Consider the following 24,155-nt stretch of genomic DNA (forward strand, 5'->3'; position numbering starts at 1 on the left):
AGCTTTTTATATAGCTCCCATATGATTTCTGAATCGGATCTTCTCCCTCTTAAGTGTGTCAACTTTCGGTACCAATATTCACAGAAATCTTTCAAAGAATTCCTGCCCCTGTTATCATGAAGTTTGGCCATGATAAACTTGCGCCACAAATGATCCTGTTTTTGTTCGGACCAATATTCTTCCGTAAACTTTTGTTTAAATTCTTCGAAAGTCATTTGTTCGGTATTCAAGTTAATTTCCCAGCGCTTAGCGTCATCTGCTAAGGCGCTAATTACTACGTTTATCTTATCCTGACCAGACAAGTATTCAGGAAACATCCTCTCGCAATTTTTGATGAAATCTAACGGATGCCATCCGTTATGTTATTGGCGGGATCGAAGCGTTCCTCACCTTCCAACAGCTTCGTAAGTGGTGTGCCATTACAGACAACACCAGGCCTATCTTTGATTTTACTCTCGAGATCGAAAATTTTGCCTTGAATTTTCGATGTATTTTGTTCACACTTTTGTACACATCCGGTAACTTTCTCGCCTAAATCTCTTTCAGTGTCTGAAACTGCCTTTTACAACTGTGAGATTCCGTGTTGACATTCGTTTACGATCTCAGTTTTAAGACCGAAAACTTTTTCGTCTACTTTTGTTTCAACTAGAGGCTCTACTTTCTCTTGGATGTTGAGAATTTCAACATCAAACCTACTGTTAATGTTGTCAATTTCCCCCTGCATAGTATCCATATTTTTATTAATTGTGTCAATTTCAAACTTCATAGTATTTACCACAGAGCTTAAATTACCCACTTTTTGTTCTACTTGTTCTATTTGTTTACTAATTTTAATTCCTTGTTCTTCGACCTGTGCTTTAAGCTGATCATTCTGTGTTTTGAGCTGATTACTTTGTGTTTTGAGCTGCTGATCAACGTGTGTTTTAAGCTGACTAACCTGATTACTGACTTGTTTTCTAAGCTGATCATTCTGTCCTCCAATTTGTTTGGTTAATTTTTCAAATAAGTCGTTCATGCTTAAAATTTTCACACTGTTTCGTTCTAAGGAATCGGTGTGTTCCGATCCTACATCAAAATTTTCTTTCGGTTCTTTCTTTATCTGTGGTGAATCAAACATGTCAGTGGATTCGTTCACGTACCCACTATCATCTACAAAGTCGTCCCCTACTTCCCGTTTTATTCCTTGCTGTGTTCTAGGCACTCTCGACATTTCAATCTGTTTGTTAACATGTTCGTGATATTGCATGTACGCCAATTGTCTTCCGCTAACGCCATCTGTTATCTGACCGCGTACACTCCTGTCATTGCCAGCCGCATTTTCCATTACGCTCGGCACATCTACCGTGTCTACGTTCCTGTCCATACTGAATGCAAATTACACTTCTCCACCGTACTTGACGTTCACTGCTATTTACTTTACTGAATAATATTGCAATTCGTGCCACTGAACATCCACTGTTCGGTATTCACATTAATTTGTGACCGAAAACAACTGGATGTCCTGTCACCGGGAACCACTTGTTACACTGTGCTTTGGGGCACACAATACTCTTTAAAGCCTGTACTATGGTAAGTTGACGGGCTTCACCTTATGAGAAAGGATTTTCGTATAGATATTGACCGCGTGTACCTGAATGGAGACAAATCAGACTTACACCCACTTTGTAATAACAATGATACGTCAAATAAGTCCGAAATGCAACTACACGTTAGGACGGACAAAAAGCAACGCAGAAAATGCTACCAATTTTTTAATAATACGGTCGCCAGACTAATTAGGCATTAACTGAGTTTCTTCCCTGTACAAGTTGATGTACATTCATGCAAAACAACACGTAATAACACTGCATAATATGGTAAATTGTAGAAACAGAAAATTTATTGAACTGATAGTTTCACTTTCTGTACTGATATGGATAAACCATAAATACATAACACTACACTATAATGTTTACTACAAAACTTCGTACTGTCTATTGATCCGCCTAAAATCGGGCATAGGTTACCCTAGAGATAGCACTTGCGAATCATACACACAATGTCAATTTTGATAAAGATAAAACACTGATAAAATTTGGTTTCTATATTGACTTTAACTTTGCTGGTCAAATCTGTTTAGAACACTTCAGAATTCAAATGAATAAAAAAGGGGGGGGGACCATGAAACCGTTATGCTCACTGTATAAAAAAAAATTGACTACTGAAATCATTATGTGCTCAAGATTTCCAATATATGAGTTACTACTCTTTTCATTTTATTTCCTGCTCATTTAAATACCATTATATCTGTCTCGAAATAATTAAACTTCATTACTAAATCAATATCAAAATTATCTTCCAACTTTGTCAGACCTTCGTTATTCATCTATTTGTTCATTAACAAAACAGTTCTTTAAACATCATTCTAACATAGCTAGGTCTGCAGGTAATTATTATTAACACAAACTTTAATTTTCCTTTTCCGGACACTCGGATTGCACAACATTTGGAAAGGACCCTGTCTAGGTTAGTTGTGAGGATAATTAAATGCTAGGACCGTTCTGGTAAAATTTTAGTTGTTATTGAACAGCATGGAACAAAAGTAACACTGGTCCACACGAATACAGTACTAAAAGTTTCAACCTGTTCGTATCGATGCGGCGGTTGGCAGGCGGCGAGATGGCGAGGCACAGAGCACACATACAACCACAGCAATGGCTTTTGACGTATCGGCACTTTACTTCTTCTTAGCGTCGCAATACTTTTCCATTTAGTGCCTATGGAATTTTGCCATGCTCTATAGGCGTTGGAACGGCATATCCGAGGCTCAATGAAACTACGTCTTCCTGGAGAGCCTCCTCGCTCCAGAACGTGTTGCTCAGACCAATGCCCAACTCAGACTACTACTGCTGAGCCCGTTATGCCGTGCAGCGCCCGTGTGCATTTTCCCGCGCTCGCCTGCCATCCACCTTTTACCGCTCCCCTACAGACAGGGTATTCACCCGAGGTTCTACATTCTACATATTCTAACACATTGCCTACGTATGGACCAGACGCACAGTTACAATTTTAAACATCTTACAATAGTTTCAACGTTTCTTACATTTCAATTCTGTTACGATTTGACATAAACATTAATATTCACATCGAAATTTGTTTACAGTTTTCTTAACACAATGACATGAAACAAAAAAAAAGAAAAAAAATGAAATCAGAATATCGATAACACTAATTTATCGAAAATCAGAAGGAAAAAATATTATATGTACAATAGTACAGCGTTGTTGTTGTTACAAAGTATACTCGTGAAAGATGACATCGCCGTCAGGGAAAACATCAATCATGAAGGGATGCATTTGGTTCGCAGCTGTCAGCGTGTCTTCGCTTACTACAGCTCCTACAAACTATTCAATTTCTACATCAGTTTGCCTCTTTAGTTTTTGAATATTCCTCGCACATAAGTCATGGGTGAGAAGTACAACAGCCATCACTGCATTCGTGTTCATCGTTATTATCGCCCGCCTGCTTAGCTGAATGGTAACGTGCTCGCCTCCCATGCAAGTGGGCTCGGATTCGTTTCCCGGCCGTGTCAGGGATTTACTCCGCTCGGGGATTGGGTGTTGTGTTGTCCTCGTCATCATTTCATCCTCATCACCGGCGCGCAAGTCGCCCAACGTGGCGTCGACTGAAATAATACTTGCACTTGGCGGCCTAACTTCCCCCGTATGGGACCTCCCGGCCAACGATGCGACACGCTCATTTCCATCGTTATTACCACGTCTGGTAGGATATATAAGGGTCTTGGACACCGCCAGATGTTGCGTGAAGGACAGGGACATGCCACATACTAGTGTGAGACGGCGTTATCGTGGCTTGAAATGGGCCTCATTGTGGACCTATGATGAATCGTAGGGCACCCGGATTTGTGGAGCATTCGGATGTGACAGCGGCCCGGTATTAGAGTGCGTGGAAACGTAAAGGCAGGTATACTCGTCATCATGCCCGTTGCGAGGCCTTATTGTAGGGAGAAGCAGAATGGCGGGGATGTCCATCCGTCGAAATAGCGAAAAGACGTTGCAAAGTAAGAAACTGAGACTCATTCAATGTGCCACATGACACACGTGATTAATGGAGAACGAAATTCACTGTACGACTTTGTTTACATTTTATTACGTGACTACATTTCGCATTTATTTTTCATTATTTAATTTTGTATGAAATAATTAAGAATTGTATGTCCACCCACCATAAATACGACGAGTCATTGTTAACATCAGTAAATTTTAATGATTTGTAATGGCGTCTTCACGGGTTTGTGATTTGCTGAAGCAAAGTTGTCCAAGTTGGAGGAGTACTAGCAAGACGTTTGGGGTGTTAGTGTTATCATGTAAGATAAACGAATAGAAAGTTCTAGAAAATAACAGTTAGCATTGATGAGTCTCATTACTGATACCGTAAACAATTCTACAGATAATGAGTTTCTACGTGGTTGATAAAGTAATTGGATGTAGCAAGTATGTGACTAAAGCACTGAAACGTAAATGAGTTAAGCAGTTTTACTGTAAAATGCATATTTGTATATTAGTTGTTAAAGATATTTGTTGTACGAAATTTTACATAGAGAATGAAATCGCCAAAAATTCAGTTTATTTAGACATTTTCCTAATTTTTTTAAAGCGTAATGTCACATTTAAATGTTTGTGAATACATAACGTTTCATTTTATGATAAATAAAGTGGCTGTTTTAATAATACATCCGTGATCTGCTATTGTTACCTATTTATACAGGGTGTTCAGAAAAGTGTCGAATACTTTGAGAGGTAGTACTACTCACTGAAACAAGAAAAATAAGTCCAATAAACATGGGTCCGGAAATGCATACTTTCTGCGCCAAACGCGTGTTTACAGAAGGTGTTCAACGTGGCGTCCATTCATGATAATGTACCCCTCTGCCCTCCGACGTAAGGAATGACGCAGCCTTTGAAGTATACCAAGTTGTAGTACTTGCTGGCACACATTGAAGACGCAACCCTGCAATGCCCGCACGTTGTTCATTGGCATGACGGAGACTAATTACTTCAACTGTCTCCATAACGAAAAGTCTAGGGAATTGTGGTCTGGAGAACGAGTAGGCTAAGGTGTGTCGCTACTCTCCCCCCTCCCCCCACCTCTCTCTCTCCACCACCGACCAATTCAGCGGTCCTGCAATGTCTGCGTCAGATATTCGCGCACATTATAACGAAAAAGTGCTGGTGCGCCATCATGAATGAACCACACTTATATTCGTTACGCCACAGTCTCCAGCCTGCAGTGCGACAGCCTGCACCAAGGTAGGCTATACATTAATGAGAAAGTCCGGATAACGCACTCTGGTTAACCCTTGTGGTAGCACGTATGGCCCCATTAATCTGTCGCCATGTACGTCTGTCCATATATTGATTGAGGTTGTTGATGTCCTCTTTCCTGAATTGCTTGGGTATTTACATCTGTCCATACATGCTGCGTCTCGAAATCCACAACACCATTTCCTGAAACCCGGATGTGAACAGTTGATCTGCGACACACTTCTGCAACAGCCATTGACAGAACCGCCCTATGCCATAATGATCCTGTGGCCTGAACAGGCTGTACATGATATGAGTACAGTAACTGTCCATGAAGAACGCCACCCCCAAATAAGAGAGTGAGACAACCTTCGGCTAATCGTCGCACACTGGTCCCAGGGTTTCTTCCACGGAAGGTAGGACACGCTCCTCAATGGCAGGCGTGCGGGCTGTGCGGGGACTTCCACTCTGTCATCTGAGGTGCAAGGGTACCTGTGTCCTTCAGAAGCTGGCAAAGTCTGCTGAACAGCTTATCAGAGGCTACTCTGCCCTGTGGATAATCTCAGCGTAGAGGACACGGGCTTACAGACTGCGTCCATTTGCTAAACCATAGCGGAATATAATATCACTTGTCGAGTAATATGCTTCCATTGCTAACAAGTGGTGGAAGGGAGAAAATGTAAATGTACTACATCATTTGTATGTACAAATAGCGCAATAAATGCAAACACATAAGTGAATCCGCATTTGGAAGAATGCAAACGGTTCAAATGGCTCTGAGCACTATGGGACTCAACTTCTGAGGTCATTAGTCCCCTAGAACTTAGAACTTCTTAAACATAACTAGCCTAAGGACATCACACACATCCATGCCCGAGGCAAAATTCGAACCTGCGACAGTAGTGGTCGTGCGGTTCCAGACTGTAGCGCCTAGAACCGCTCTGCCACTCCGGCCGGCGAAAAAGGTAAAACACATCCATGCCCGAGGCTGGTATTCATTAGACAAATATATTATACTAGAACTGACATGTGATTACATTTTCACGCAATTTGGGTGCATAGATCCTGAGAAATCAGTACCCAGAACAACCACCTCTAGCCGTAATAACGGCCTTGATACGCCTGGGCATTGATTCAAACAGAGCTTGGATGGAGTGTACAGGTACAGCTGCCCATGCAGCTTCAACACGATACCACAGTTCATCAAGAGTAGTGACTGGCGTATTGTGCCGAGCCAGTTACTCGGCCACCATTGGCCACACGTTTTCAATTGGTAAGAGATCTGGAGAATGTGCTGGCCAGGGTAGCAGCCGAACATTTTCTGTATCCAGATAGGCCCGTACAGGACCTGCAACATGCGGTCGTGCATTATCCTGCTGAAATGTAGGGTTTCGCAGGGATCGCGTGTCGTAACACATCTGAAACGTAATATCCTCTGTTCAAAGTGCCGTCAATGCGAACAAGAGGTGACCGAGACGTGTAACCAGTGGCACCCAATACCGTCACGCCGGGTGATACATCAGTATGACGATGACGAATACACGCTTCCAATGTGCGTTCACCGCGATGTCTCGAAACACGGATGCGACCATCATGATGCTGTAAACAGAACCTTTATTCATCCGAAAAAATGACGTTTTGCCATTCGTGCACACAGGTTCGTCGTTGAGTACAACATCGCAGGCGCTCCTGTCTGTGATGCAACGTGAAGGGTAACCGCAGCCATGGTCTCCGAGCTGATAGTCCATGCTGCTGCAAACTTCGTCGAACTGTTCGTGCAGATGGTTGTTGTCTTGCAAACGTCCCCATCTGTTGACTCAGGGATCGAGATATGGCTGCACGATCCGTTACAGCCATGCGGATAAGATGCCTGTCATCTCGACTGCTAGTGATAAGAGGCCGTTGGGATCCAGCACGGCGTTCCGTATTACCCCCCTGAATCCACCGATTCCATATTCTGCTAACAGTTATTGGATCTCGACCAACTCGAGCAGCAATGTCGCGATACTATAAACCACAATCGCGATAGGCTATAATCCGACCTTTATCAAAGTCGGAAACGTGATGGTACGCATTTCTCCTCCTTATACGCGGCATAACAACAACGTTTCACCAGGCAACGCCGGTCAACTGCTGTTTGTGTATGAGAAATCGGTTGGTAACTTTCTTCGTGTCAGCACGTTGTAGGTGTCGGCACCGGCGCCAACCTTGTGTGAATGCTCTGAAAAGCTAATCATTTGCATATCACAGCATCTTCTTCCTGTCGGTTAAATTTCGCGTCTGTAGCACGTCATCTTCGTGGTGGAGCTACTTTAATGGCCAGTAGTGTATTTTTTACTGCTTCAGAACTTACTTCTTTAGTGAAGCAGAGTAAGAGAAGAGCTTACACCTACAACAATGTATATTAAGCTTCATTCATACTGGAGAGAATGGAAGCGAAAATGAAAGAACGAGCAGTCGCAGACATTCCGCCAGATTCAATATCTTTATCAGCAAATACTTGCATAAGGATTACCGAACAACGCTATTAATTTCACCAGTTTGACCTTCACAACTTCGTTCTCAGAATGGAATATTTTATATTGACTACTCAGATTCTATGCAGTTTGTTTCCTGGCTCTTGCTAAGCAACACTACTGTCCATAATTTAGGTCAGGTTTTTAATACGAGACCTAAGACGCTACCATCGCCAACTGGCTTTGTAACTATCTGCTCAAAGCAGTTTTCGGACAACTCATTCAGAACATTGTCACGCAAATCCCTGTCTCTGGCACTAGTTTTGATGGCATGACTGTCTAACTAACAAATAGAAGTCTTCCCCTTGTTCGGGTTCCCGGGTTCGATTCCCGGCGGGGTCAGGGATTTTCTCTGCCTCGTGATGGCTGGGTGTTGTGTGCTGTCCTTAGGTTAGTTAGGTTTAAGTAGTTCTAAGTTCTAGGGGACTGATGACCATAGCTGTTAAGTCCCATAGTGCTCAGAGCCATTTGAACCATCTTCCCCTTGTTACAATAGGTCCGCAGCTCGTGGTCTCGCGGTAGCATTCTCGCTTCCCGAGCACGGGATCCCGGGTTCGATTCCCGGCGGGGTCAGGGATATTCACCTGCGTCGAGTGACTGGGTGGTGTTGTGTCGTCATTCATCCTCATTACGGTCGGAGGAAGGCAATGGCAAACCAACTCCACTAGGACCTTTCCTAGTACGGCCGTGCGGGTCTCCCACATCGTTCCCCTACGCTCTGTCACGGAGTGTGGGACTTCATCCTATTACAATAGAGTGATCAGGAAACTTACGATATTCTGCATGTTCTCTCTTAAGCACTCTAACACTGTAGCTCCTGGCACAAGTAACTGATAGGTGGGATGCCACTCTTTCACTTTAACAACATATACAGTCAGATTAAAGTTCGTATTTTAAATCGTGATCTCTGTGTCCCCCAGTAATACATTTGATATTTGTAGTTAATGACTTTTTACATGAGGAAATTGTGAGCAGAATGTCCACATAACTGCATGTGTAACCTGTAGAGAACTTGTACCGAAGGGGGCCCGCAGTGGAGGCGGTGGAGTGCAGGGGGAGAGATGGGTTGGAGACCATAAATGCTGAGTGCTGCGACCAGGCTGCGTGAGTCATTCTGGGAAGCAGCACTCAGTGGATCATACCTGCAGAGGGACTTCCGGCTGTAGCACTCTCCTGCTTACTATTAGGGTCGGACAGGAGGGCGACAGTTCGCAGTACAGGCCAAGTGGCTGTCCATCCCGAAGGTGGCCAGTTGGTGGGAAGTGGATGGAGTAAGCCATTTAAGAGAGACTGACGTAAACTGAGCCTTTGTGCAAACTCTGGGAAGGTCATAAAATTCCGTGCTGTCTCATGTTAGAAGCTGGGACGATATGGACAGAGCGGCTGGTGCACGTGTTTAGTGGAGGGGAGACTGTAACCGCCCTGAGGCCAGGAAGTCGTCACATTTGTTTAGTGAGCGGCAAAAAACATATATTTCATGGCCAAAACTGTCTGGAAAGCTTAACAGCCTTCTTACAGAAACTGGAAATGGTCGGCCCTGAGAACACTCCATAAATGTCGTTAACCTTTTTTCCCAAAACATGGCTATGAACGAACGACTCCTCCCTAGTCTAAAATCTCCTTTTTTCAGACTAGGGAGATTCTGAGTTGCTGATTGGCTCAGCTCAGGATACGCAAAGTGGAGGCTTGCTTCCCCAGGGTGGGAACTTGAGTGCTGTGTCTGGATTGACCTCCAGGCCAACAGAACAGTCAAGAGGGGAGATTCAATGAGTAATGGATAGTCCGGTTGGTTTGCATAAATGTGTGTGTGTGTTTGGGGGGGGGGGGGCAGGGGAGCGGTTTCTTATTTCCTAATTCTGCTCCTGTACCGAGGGTTGGTTGTGATTCTTTGCCTTCTCTGTCTTTTGGTCCTCCGCGGGTGGAGAAGTTCAGGTCTTTCCCTAGTGGGTGAGACTTGTGGTCTGTATCTTGTGGGGAGTAAGAGCCAGGGCAGTTACCAACTATACTGACAGTGGAACTGCATATCATCTGGGATATACTGTTCGTCACGAGGGTGAACTTATTCGTGCTGAGTCCGCCATCTGACGTTCGACAGTTCCAGCGTGCACCGTTGTGCCTGTGAGTCAAATTGGTTTGCCCAGACCAGCGAACGGATGCACCTCACACCGAAATGTGCAGGGATTCAGGGCGCTGATACAGGAGTACCCCGTGTTCTGATAATCAGAACGCCAGACCGCTTAGTTTGCAAATTATCGTAGACGCGTCAGAAAATTACAGCTGCTGCAGTGCGCCGCTCCTCGCCCACAATCAAGGTGAAAGAGCAAAACACTGACGCACCGGCTAGGGTTGTCAAATTATATTCACAGTTGCCTGTTCTCAGGTGAACCATAGTTTGTAGTATACTTGGTCGTAATTGATTCCATTGGAACAGAATTGGGCCTCATAGTGGATTCATGTAAGCAAAGTGAGGTTGCGCTGTAAAAAGCCTTTTGTTCAGGGGAGAATTTGTATAGCTTCGACCCCAATGCATGCTTTGCCAATCAGACATCTGTCCAGTTCTGATTTGTGACCGCCATTTTTTGTGTATGATTTATCAGCTAGTTGTAGTTACAAAAAGATTAATAAAACTTGTCATTATTTTTGCAAACTTAAATACGCCATTGTTCTGATTCGTACTCCACCAACTATTGACTATTTTTATTTTATTGTGGTGGTACGTGGGTAGAGCAGCAATTTAAGGTTCAGTCTTATTAAATTAATTACTTTGATTATTAATTTGAGTTATGAAAATGACGGCAGGCATAGACAACAAAAGTGCCATGAGTAAATTCACTAATTTCTTATATAAAAGTTAATGGTGTACTTCAGGATTTGAAGATTATTGAGAAGATAAAACTTTTCTTTATGCCAAATAATAATATTTAGCATCAAACAGACATATATTTATAATTAAAGCAAGCAACGGCTTGCGCAGTATGTAAAAGCATCCGGTTGTGACGTTCAACCCAAATCTGATGCATAATTTCACGCCCATTATTTCACTTTCGAAACCTGCAATATCCTCACTAAATAATATCGACTTCTTTACTGTCGCCATTACTGGTATATAACCTATCCTTACTATATACCTTCCAATTTTAATTTAGTATTTCGTTGCCATTCACTTCCGGTTTCGGCCTATTGTCTGCTGCTAATACTGTCTGGGTATTATCTTCAATAAGCAATACAAATTCTGCGACCCTACTAAAGCTCTACTGGTATTTTACTAACCTCTTCCGTTTCGGATCTGCAAGGACTATCGTTCTTTGACATCGATGTGGCTGCTTTATCTGTTTTCCATTTCGGCAGGATATGCATCAGTGATCCCAAGGAAGGGCTCCTCTAACTTAAAAAGCACAGATGTGCCCAATGCATGTACTGCAAGGAAGTTTGACAAAAGTTTGAGAAAGGCATAGCTATTCTAGGCTCCGCAATCCATCATAGGTGTTTGGTAGAGGGTACTTCTAGTAATTCTATCAATTCCTTCCCTCCCTGTTCGATGCGTGGAATGAACGGCTATCGATAAATCTCCGCGTAAGATCCAATTTTTCTGATTTTCCCGATGTGGTCGTTTCACGAGATATATGTGGGACGAAGTAATATATTACCCGAGTCTTCTTGGAATGTACGCTCTCGCAATCTATGGTGCTGATGACCCATATAACCAATAACGTAGTGATCTTAGGGTTGGCGCTTTACTCCAGTTTTCTCGTGTTCTCTTCTATCCCCTTTAGTATAAACTCTTTTTAAATTTGCAGCCTCCCCCCGCCCCCGCCCTTCTATCTGTCGTTCACCGTAGCTTGTTGGAACAATATTTTCTGCTAAGGTTATGATGTTTTCGGAGGTGGAAAATCTAGTTTATAAAAATCAACATGGTTTCTGCAAACAGAAATGTTGCGAAAATTACGTTAGCTCTCTCTGTTTGTCCGTGAGACCCAAAGCCGTAGACATCGGCATCCAGGTTGATGCCATGTTCGCTAGCTTCAGTAAGCATTCCATGCAGTACTGTACTACCACTTAGTGAAGGAAATAAATTCTTACTGCGTGCGTATCGGACCACATACGTGACTGGTTTGAGTTAGTTAGTTAGCTGGTTGCGTGTTCCATTGATCAATCGCACGGTACGGTAGACGTTATGATGTGGAACGTGTCAAGTGCACAAGAAATGCACCTATGAAATATACTATATTTACAGATTTATTTATTACTATTCAAGAATTCATCTATGGTATAGAAGGAGTTGTCAAGGAAATATGATTTCAGTTTATTTTTGAAGCTATTACTGCTGTCTGTCAGACATTTTATTTCATATGATAATTTGTCGAAAATATTTATAGCAGCATATTTTACCCACTTCTGTGTCAAAGATAGATTAAGTAAAGGAAAGTGAAAGTCTTTCTTTTTTCTGTTATTATAATCATGAATGTCACTGTTGTTTTTAAACTGGTCCACGTTGTTGAGAACAAATTTCATTAGTGAGTAAATGTACTGTGAGGTTGTTGTAAGATTTCCCAATCTTTTCAAAATATGGCTACAAGATGTGCGACTATGAACCCCACACATTATTATAACCACTTCGTTTTGAGCAGTGAATGATTTTTGTCTAAATGTTGAGTTACCAAAAAACATTATTCTGTGTGACATCAGGGAATGAAAGTATGCAAATTATGATAGCTTACTAATATCTGTATCCTCAAAATTGGCAATTATTCTGATTGCAAAAGTTGCTGAACCTAATCGCTTTAGAAGATCCAAAATATGAATTTTCGAATTACGGTTCTCATCTTTATGTACACCCAAAAACTTAGTATGCTCTACCCTGTCTACTGATTTCTGTTGATGTGTTATATTTATTGAAGGAAGTGTACTTTTTGCAGCAGAAAATTGGGTATAATGTGTTTTTTCAATGTTTAGAGCAAGCCCATTTGCAGAAAACCAATTAATGACTTTTCCAAGGACCTTATTTGTATCATTTTCAATTGGACTTTCTTTTACTCGATTAATAATGATGCTTATATCATCAGCAAACAGTCTTAGTTCAGCTTTCTGATTCAGATAGGAAGGGAGGACGTTCACATATATCAAGAACAGAAGGGGAGCCATGATTGAACCCTGTGGAACATCTAATGTAATTTCACCCCAGTTAGATGAAGTGGCAAACTTATTTACATCACTTGGCCCATATAAGGAACCTTTTTGCTTCCTGTTCTGTAGGTATGACTTAAACTACTCATATGCTATTCCATTTATACCATAAAATTGTAATTTCTGTACCATAATGTCATGGTTCAAACAATCAAATGCTTTCGACAAGGCCCAGAAAATTCCTATTGGTGACATTTTACAGTTTAAAGACTCTGTTATGTGGACAGTGAAATTATATATTGCTATGTCAGAGGAACAGAATTTTTGAAATTCGAACTGTGATTTACTATGTATCCCATTACTGTTGAGATGACTAACCACTCTTGAGTACCTTACTTTCTCGAAGAATTTTGAAAATGCTGTAAGCAAGGATATTTGCTGATTATTATTGACATCTGTGGTGTCCCCCTTTTTGTAGAGAGGCCTGACAATGGCATATCTTAATCTGTCAGGGAAAATATCTTGACTTAGTGATGCATTACATATGTGACTTAGAACATCAGCTGTAATTGCTCCACATTGTTTTAATATTTTATTAGAGATGTCATCTACTCCAACAGAACATTTATTTTTCAAAGATTTAATAATTTTACTTATTTCACAAGAGGTTGTTAGGTGAAACTTAATCTAACTAAATTTTTTCACAACAGACTCTGCCATGTACTGCCTGGCTTTTTCTTTTGAACTGTTCTCGCCAGTTTTTTCTCCTGCACTTAAGAAATGTTTGTCAAATATATTAGCTACGTATGTACTGTCTGTCAGGATGGTCTCGTTCTCTTTATAGTAATACTACCTAGACCTGTCGTTACTTTTCCTGTCTCCCTTCTAACAACATTCCATATTGATTTGTTTTTATTGCCGGAGTTGTTAATTTCTTCTCTAACGTACATATTTCTTGATTTCGTTACACTTTTTCTCAGTATGTTACAATAATTTTTATAGTGTGAAACTACTTCTGTATCTTTATTATTCTTGCTGTCCCATGCAGTTTTCTTTTTCTTGCCGAAGACATTTTAATACCTGTAGTAATCCAAGGTTTCTTTGAAAAGTGTGTGGTGTTACATTTAGTAATTTTCTTTGGCTCAAAATGGTTCAAATGGCTCTGAGCACTATGGGACTTAACTTATGATGTCGTCAGTCCCCCAGAACTTAGAACTACTTAAACCTAACTAACCTAAGGACATCACACACTTTCATGCCCGAGGCATGCGACCGTAGCGGTCGCGGGGATTACAGACTGTAGCGCCTAGACCGCTCGGCCACTCCGGCCAGATAATTTTCTTTGGGAAACAATGTTCAAAACGGGATATAAATTTATCACGAAATATGTTGCATTTATCATTAGCATTTGGCTCATTAGATACATCTTCCTCTGAAGCGCTCTATAAGCACCGGGTTGAGCAACCTCACAGTTTTACTTAATGGTTTCCGAACTGTACACTCACCTTCCTTTCAGACTGAATTTGACGTGCTGTTCTTAACGGAACCAAATCGATAGAGGTAAAGGTGATGTCAGGACTACCCTGAAGAAGTATTATAGAACCATTATTGTTTACAATATTGTAGTGTACCGATGACATTTGGGCAGAAACGGGGAGAGTAAGAAGTAGGTTGCAGCAGGGGTAACTGCTGGCAGGCACGGGTATTGTGCCAAATAAAAAAGCTGTCGCGACTTTGCGAGGTGAGCCGCCTGGCGATGTGTGGAAACAGCTGACACAGAAATTATTTATTTCGAGTTTCTGCTACCAGTCAATTTTATTTTGTTTTATGCTTCATCTACATAATGCAACGCGTTTCGAACATATTCTGTTCATTTTCAAGCGTTAATACATACATACATAGAGAAATGTTACTTAAAAATAAACAGTCTTAAACTAGAACAATAAACAGTCTTAAACTAGAACATTTTGTCCATTGTTTTTTAATCTTTTGATGTAGCTGCTGGTGTGGCATTTCGGGGGAAGGAGGGGGGCAGTGTATATCTAGAAATCGAAATCAGTGATGCCTTCTGCTGGTTTTCCACTTTGTTGTTGATTATGTATATTACAACCTGTATCGGATGTAGATAAATTTGCTTCAATTATGTGTTACGAAAGAAGTGTGAAAGGTTTTTATATGACAGTTGATCACATACAATTTCATCCTCTTGTTGCTTCACTTGCATGACTGGTGTAATGGCGGAGCTGTTGATTGACATTACAGTATTGCACATCATATTTTGTCACTGATTGCCACTGCAGAAATTTCTTCGATGTTATACACACAACAAGATGGTGGACTGTAGCATGTAAGACTGTTTATTTTTGAGTAACATTTCTCTATGTATGTATGTATGTATTAAGGGGCTCCGTAACGCCCTATACTTGTAATGTTAAAATAACGCTTATAAATTACATCTTTCCTCACAAAGTATTTGAGGTAGGAAGTTGAACTTTTTACAGATTATTTATTGGAATAAGGGCTACAACTTAACACAGGGATTTTACAAAATTTTAGTTCAGTTATTAAAGATGATTTTTTTTCAATTGTAAATTCACAACATTTTTTTGCAATTTTTTATTTATATATTCAAAAATATACAGTTTTTTGGAAAAAGGCTGTGTTAAATTATGCAGAAGGTACTGTGTAACATTTACTGAAAGTTTGAAACAAATATGTTTGGAAGATCCTTAGAAAACATGTAATTAGTATGAGAAAATAAAAGTTTTGGGAATCGAGCGACAAAGATTGGATTAACTATTTAGTGCATTCCAGGTCCATAGGATGGATTATCTTCATCCTCTGCAAACTCCTCCTCCAGCTTCCTCTTGTTCTTCCTCCTGTTTACTCTTGCTTGTATTTCTAGACTCTTTACAGCCCTGTCTGCAGCCCGAAGGCGTTCTTTGTCTAAAGCAAGCATCGCTCGTACCATGTTCGAACCTATCTTCATTCCCATATTTCTAAATACCTTGTACCTTACAATGTTGCCATCATTGAAAGTCGCAACAGCAACTTTACTTTTACTCATTATTATACTTCAACAAAACAGAGACTCAAGAAACAGAATTAATTACGAATATTTTCGAGATAACGACAGAGTAAATAAACATGAAACAATCGACAATCACACCAGCGATATATATTGAACCATCACAGGTTAGCCACAACACATACTTTATCTCACATCACTAAAATGTACCTGATGAACACGGACGTTAATAATAACACCATTTGACAGCAGTTTAACAGCGCCACAGTGGGTCATGCACATGTAGAAACATTTCAAAAAAAATTTAAAAATAGTTGTAGTCTTCGGAATTGAATAAATTATATATCTGTTAAAACGTAATAGTCTGCAGATTCAGAAAACGCAAAAAAGTAAAAATTGAACTTTTCATGATTTTGAGCCTTTCCGGAGCCCCTTAACGCTCGAAAATGAACAGAACATATTCGAAACGCGTTGCATTATGTTAGATTAAGCATAACACAAAATAAAAGTGACTGGTAGCAGAAACTTGAAATAAATAATTATTCCACACAGTCACGGTCCACAAACATAGCCATTATGGCTGAATATAATTATGACACAGAAGTGCTCCAGCGTAAGAAGGCATCGGTAGGAGCGGAAGTGTTTAGCGTACGTAACGCAAGACACATCGGAGCTCAAGAAAACGTGTAAATACCTCGCCATTTTGTGCTAAAGTCACTTGTGTTAGTATCACAGCTCTACGAACTCTGAGAGAGGGCTGTCCGTCCCGAAACCATGGGATCTGGACCGGCTGCCTCATCCGGCCAGCACCGGCCACGGGAATCTGTTTGCTGGCAATCAGCGCGGGTCAGTGGGGCACGACCGTTACGTCACCCACCCGGCACCTGCTGGACAGCTCTGGGACGTGACGTGCGCCACAGCACTCTTACAGCCGTAGCTATACAGGAGGCTGCAGGGGCCACAGTAGTTGCTGGTAACAGCCAGTTGCACCACGCGCCGTACCACCTCTGCCGGGGCCCACTGACAGCATTGCCGGATGGCAGCACACGGGTGCCTCAGCCACGACACTGCTTCCTGTACGAAGCCGCAGTGGAGAGCCGTAATAAAACAATTTGCGAATTCCTCGCTGTTTGACTGGCGCCGCATAGCGTCCCCCGGCTCCTTCTCGACCCTAGACCACTTCAGTATACAGGGTGGTCCATTGATCGTGACCCGGCCAAATATCTCGCGAAATAACCGTCAAACGAAAAAACTACAAAGAACGAAACTTGTCTAGCTTTAAGGGGGAAACCAGATGGCGCTATGGTCGGCCCGCTAGATGGCGTTGCCATAGGTCAAACGCATATCACCTGCGTTTTTATTTTTAATAGGAACCCCAATTTCTTGTTACATATTCGTGTAGTACGTAAAGCAACATGAATGTTTCAGTTGGGCCATTTTTTTCGCTTTGTGATAGATGGCGCTGTAATAGTCACAAACATATGGCTCACAACTTTAGACAAACAGTTGGTAACAGACAGGTATTTTAAATTAAAATACAGAACGTATGTACGTTAGAACACTTTATTTCGGTTGTTCCAATGTGATACATGTACCTTTGTGAACTTATCATATCTGTGAACGCATGCTGTTACAGCGTGATTACCCGTAAATACCACATTAATGCAATAAATGCTCAAAATGATGTCCGTCAACCTCAATGCATTTGGCAGTACTTGTAATGACATTCCTCTCAACAGCGAGTAGTTCGCCTTCCGTAATGTTCGCACATGCATTGACAATGCGCTGACGCATGTTGTCAGGCTTTGTCGGTGGATCACGATGGCAAATATCCTTCAACTTTTCCCACAGAAAGAAATCCGGGAACGTCAGTTCCGGTGAACGTGCGTGCCATGGTATGGTGCTTCGACGACCAATCCACCTGTCATGAAATATGCTATTCAATACCGCTTCAACCTCACGCGAGCTATGTGCCGGACATCCAACATGTTGGAAGTACATCGCGATTCTGCCATGCAGTGAAACATCTTGTAGTAACATCGGTACAACATTACGTACGAAATCAGCATACATTGCACCATTTAGATCGCCATTGATAAAATGGGGGCCAATTATCCTTCCTCCCATAATGCCGCACCATACATTAACCCGCCAAGGTCGCTGATGTTCCACTTATCGCAGCCATCGTGGATTTTACGTTTCACAATGTGGCATATTGTGCCGGTTTACGTTACCGCTGTTGGTGAATGACGCTCCGTCGCTAAATAGAACGCGTGCAAAAAATCTGTCATCGTCCCGTAATTTCTCTTGTGCCCAGTGGCAGAACTGTACACGACGTTCAAAGTCGTCGTCATGCAATTCCTGGTGCATAGAAATATGGTACGGTTGTAATCGACGTTTTTGAGATTCCCGATTCTCGAGCAGTTTGTCTGCTACTGATGTGCGGATTAGCCACGACAGCAGCAAAAACACCTACTTGGGCTTCATCATTTGTTGCAGATCATGATTAACGTTACACATGTGGCTGAGCACTTCCTGTTTCCTTAAGTAACGTAACTATCCGGCGAACGGTCCGGACACCTGGATGATGTCGTCCAGGATACCGAGCAGCATACATAGCACACGCCCGATGGGCATTTTGATCACAATAGCCGTACATCAGCACGATATCGATTTTTTCCGCAATTGATAAACGGTCCATTTTAAGACGAGTAATGTATCACGAAGCAAATACCGTCCGCACTGGCGGAATGTTACGTGATACCACTTACTTATATGTTTTTGACTATTACAGCGCCATCTATAACAAAGCTAAAAAAGTATTCCAACTAAAACATTCATATTTCTTTACGTACTACACGAATATGTAATAAAAATGGGAGTTCCTACTTTAAAAACGCAGTTGAAATCCGTTTGACCTATGGCAGCACCATCTAGCGGGCCAACCATAGCGCCATCTGGTTTCCCCTTCAAGCTAGACGAGTTACGTTCTTTGTAGTTTTTTGTTTGTCGATTATTTCTTGAGATATTTGGCCCGGGCACGATCAATGGACCACCCTGTATACTACCAGAAAAAAAGTTAGTACACCGGGAAAGCCGACGTTGATTTCCATCCGGTGACGGTATAATACGAGGGCTATCCACAAAGTTCATTACGTTTTGGAATTAAAAATAAATAAAGTATTGGAAACTTTTTTTTATGTACATATCAAAGCCACACTTAAATACTACTGCGCCTTCAACCACGTGGTTTATCAGTAACCCGGTAGAAATACGATATTTGTGGATTTCCTGGAAAGAGGCACTACAATAAACTCTCAAAGGTATTGCCAAACTCTGCACAACGTCAGAAGAGCAATACAAAACAAGCTCAGGGGAAAGTTGGGCTCAAAGATCTTGCTGATTCACGACAACGCCCGGTCCCACACGGCAAATGCCACTCGTGAAGTTCTCGAATCTTTTAAGTGGGAGTCGTTTCCTCATCCGCCGTACAGTCCCGACCTGGCACCGAGCGACTTCCACTTATTCCCAGCAATGAAGAAGTGGTTGGCTATGCAGCGTTTTGATGACGACGCACAGCTTCAAGAAGAGGTAACCACGTAGTTCAAGGCGCAGGCGGCCGAATTTTACGACGAAGGAGTTTCCAAGATCGTCCATCGCTACGATAAGTGCCTTAATTTAAATGGCAACTATGTAGAGAAGTAGTATTGAAGTGTGGCTTTCATCTGTATATAATAAAAAAATTTTCCAATACTTTATTTATTTTTAATTCCAATACGTAATGTACTTTGTGGATAGCCCTCGTATATGGTGGATAATACACTCCTGGAAATTGAAATAAGAACACCGTGAATTCATTGTCCCAGGAAGGGGAAACTTTATTGACACATTCCTGGGGTCAGATACATCACATGATCACACTGACAGAACCACAGGCACATAGACACAGGCAACAGAGCATGCACAATGTCGGCACTAGTGCAGTGTATATCCACCTTTCGCAGCAATGCAGGCTGCTATTCTCCCATGGAGACGATCGTAGAGATGCTGTATGTAGTCCTGTGGAACGGCTTGCCATGCCATTTCCACCTGGCGCCTCAGTTGGACCAGCGTTCGTGCTGGACGTGCAGACCGCGTGAGACGACGCTTCATCCAGTCCCAAACATGCTCAATTGGGGACAGATCCGGAGATCTTGCTGGCCAGGGTAGTTGACTTACACCTTCTAGAGCACGTTGGGTGGCACGGGATACATGCGGACGTGCATTGTCCTGTTGGAACAGCAAGTTCCCTTGCCGGTCTAGGAATGGTAGAACGATGGGTTCGATGACGGTTTGGATGTACCGTGCACTATTCAGTGTCCCCTCGACGATCACCAGTGGTGTACGGCCAGTGTAGGAGATCGCTCCCCACACCATGATGCCGGGTGTTGGCCTTGTGTGCCTCGGTCGTATGCAGTCCTGATTGTGGCGCTCACCTGCACGGCGCCAAACACGCATACGACCATCATTGGCACCAAGGCAGAAGCGACTCTCATCGCTGAAGACGACACGTCTCCATTCGTCCCTCCATTCACGCCTGTCGCGACACCACTGGAGGCGGGCTGCACGATGTTGGGGCGTGAGCGGAAGACGGCCTAACGGTGTGCGGGACCGTAGCCCAGCTTCATGAAGATGGGTGCGAATGGTCCTCGCCGACACCCCAGGAGCAACAGTGTCCCTAATTTACTGGGAAGTGGCGATGCGGTCCCCTACGGCACTGCGTAGCATCCTACGGTCTTGGCGTGCATCCGTGCGTCGCTGCGGTCCGGTCCCAGGTCGACGGGCACGTGCACCTTCCGCCGACCACTGGCGACAACATCGATGTACTGTGGAGACCTCACGCCCCACGTGTTGAGCAATTCGGCGGTACGTCCACCCGGCCTCCCGCATGCCCACTATACGCCCTCGCTCAAAGTCCGTCAACTGCACATACGGTTCACGTCCACGCTGTCGCGGCATGCTACCAGTGTTAAAGACTGCGATGGAGCTCCGTATGCCACGGCAAACTGGCTGACAGTGACGGCGGCGGTGCACAAATGCTGCGCAGCTAGCGCCATTCGACGGCCAACACCGCGGTTCCTGGTGTGTCCGCTGTGCCGTGCGTGTGATCATTGCTTGTACAGCCCTCTCGCAGTGTCCGGAGCAAGTATGGTGGGTCTGACACACCGGTGTCAATGTGTTCTTTTTTCCATTTCCAGGAGTGTATATGCACTGATAATTGCTTCAACCCTGTCGCCAACATATAGCGTAATGGCATAGCTACCAGAGTGGTCTCTGTGTCTACCCTTTAATAGGTAATGCTCACAGCCAGAAGGCTCAGTTTGGTGGAAACGTGTGAAGCAATCAGGCACTCTTGCAATAGAAAAGCGCTCTTGCTTTCTACAGCCAACTGTGCGAGTTACGGAGGGGTCAGATGGTGGCCTTTCAAGTGGCGGGTTGGTAATTTCCGTTATTTGTCACACAAGTTGGACGTGCTGTGTCAGTCGTGCTACGATGCTGGTAGCAGCGGTCACGTGAATGCTCTCCACACCCGTAGACGAGGTTTGTGGGCGTCGGGGCAGCGCACAAGTCCCCTACGACCGTCGTATTGTAAAGGCAGCACTGGCAGATCGTACAGCTACCACAGCACAGATGAGAGAGCTTGTGAGCCCAGACGTGTCAACACGGACTTTTGCGAACCGGTTATTAATAGTGGGACTACGGGCAAGCACACCTCTAGCCCATCTTCCACTCACGCCACGGCATCGACGAGCACGGGTCAAGAGGACCTCTTGGACGATGGAACGGTGCACCGAGGTCTTCAGCGATGAAAGCACATTCTACCTGCACACAAGTGATGGTCGTTCGTGCGTACGTCATAGACCTGGTTGGTTGGTAGATTTGGGGGGAGGAGACAAACTGTGAGGTCATCGGTCTCATCGAATTAGGGAAGGAAGTCGGCTGTGCCCTTTCAAAGGAACCGTCCCAGCATTTGCCTGAAGCGATTTAGGGAAATCACGGAACACGTGCCGGCCGCGGTGGTCTAGCGGTTCTGGCGCTGCAGTCCGGAACCGCGGTACTGCGGTCGCAGGTTCGAATCCTGCCGCGGGCATGGGTGTGTGTGATGTCCTTAGGTTAGTTCGGTTTAAGTAGTTCTAAGTTCTAGGGGACTTATGACCTAAGATGTTGAGTCCCATAGTGCTCAGAGCCATTTGAACCATTTTTTGAACGGAACACGTAAATGAGGATGGCCGGAGGCGGGATTGAACCATCGTCCTCCCGGATGAGAGTCCATTGTGCTAACCACTGCGCCACCTCGCTCGGTCACGGACCTGGTGAACGCTGTCATGTGAAGAGCATTCCTCCAAGACACACCGGACCCACCCCAAGCCTTATGGTCGGGATGCGATAAGCTACAACTCTTGTTTACCTTTGGTGTTTCTGTAGGGGACGCTAACTAGCCCTCGGAACGTGCAGATTGTTACTGGACAACTCCTATTCCTGTTCTTGCAACACGAAGGTGATGTGTTGTTCCAACACTATAATGCTCGCACACACACAGCCCAGCTCGTGAACAGGTCGAGCAGGCGAGGCAAAACGTATCCCAGGACAGTATTCGCCATCTGTACGATAGACGGGATGCCCTAGTCAGCGCCTGCGTTGCCGCCCGTGGATGCTACAGCACGTACTAAAAAATGGCTCTGAGCACTATGGGACTTAACATCTGAGGTCATCTGTCCCCTAGAACTTAGAACTACTTAAACCTAACTAACCTAAGGAAATGGCACACATTCATGCACGAGGCAGGATTCTAACCTGCGACCTAGCAGCCGCGTGGTTCCGGACTGAAGCGCATAGAATCGCTCGGCCACCGCGGCCGGCAACCACGTACTAATATCGGTATTTCAGTCTTGTTCGGTATCTGGTACCTCAGAACCGCTTACACTACTGATCTCTAAATGTAATAATTTCATGTACTCCATATGCACTGTTACAATAATAAATCTTGATTGGATGGCAAATCTTTAAGAGGATGTAAACTACTGCCCATTAAAATTGCTACACCAACAAGAAACGCAGATGATAAATGGGTATTTGATCGACAAATGTATTATACTAGAACTGACATGTGATTACATTGTCACGCAATTTGGCTGCATAGATCCTGAGAAATCAGTACCCAGAACAACCATCTCTGGCCGTAATAACGGCCTTGGTACGCCTGAGCATTGAGTCAGAGCTTGGATGGCGTGTACAGGTACAGCTGCCCATGCAGCTTCAACACGATACCACAGTTCATCAAGAGTAGTGACTGGCGTATTGTGACGAGCCCGTTGTTCGGCCACCATTGACCAGACGTTTTCAATTGGTGAGAGATCTGGAGAATGTCCTGGCCAGGGTAACAGTCGAACATTTTCTGTATCCAGAAAGGCCCGTACAGGACCTGCAACATGCGGTCGTGCATTATTCTGCTTAAATGTAGGGTTTCGCAGGGATCGAATGAAGGGTAGAGCCACGGGTCGTAACACATCAGAAATGTAACGTCCACTGTTCAATGTGCCGTCAACGCGAACAAGAGGTGACCGAGACGTGTAACCAATGGCACCCCATACCATCACACCCGGTGATACGCCAGTATGGCGATGACGAATAAACGCTTCCAATGTGCGTTCACCACGATGTCGCCAAACACGTATGCGACCATCATGATGCTGTAAACAGAACCTGGATTCATCCGAAAAATGACGTTTTGCCATTCGTGCACCCAGGTTCGTCGTTGAGTACACCATCGCAGACGCTCCTGTCTGTTATGCAGCGTCAAGGGTAACCGCAGCCATGGTCTCCGAGCTGATAGTCCATGCTGCTGCAAACGTCGTCTAACTGTTCGTGCAGATGGTTGTTGTCTCCCCGTGTGTTGACTCAGGTATCGATACGTGGCTGCACGATCCGTTACAGCCATGCGGATAAGATGCCTGTCATCTCGACTGCTAGTGATACGAGGCCGTTGGGATCCAGCACGGCGTTCCGTATTACCGTCCTGAACCCACTGATTCCATATTCTGCTAACAGTCATTGGATCTCTACCAACGCGAGTAGCAATTTCGCGATACGATAAACCGCAATCGCTATAGGCTACTATCCGACCTTTATCAAAGTCGGAAACGC

Source organism: Schistocerca cancellata, chromosome 6, assembly GCF_023864275.1.
Source record: "Schistocerca cancellata isolate TAMUIC-IGC-003103 chromosome 6, iqSchCanc2.1, whole genome shotgun sequence".
Lineage (NCBI taxonomy): Eukaryota > Metazoa > Arthropoda > Insecta > Orthoptera > Acrididae > Schistocerca > Schistocerca cancellata.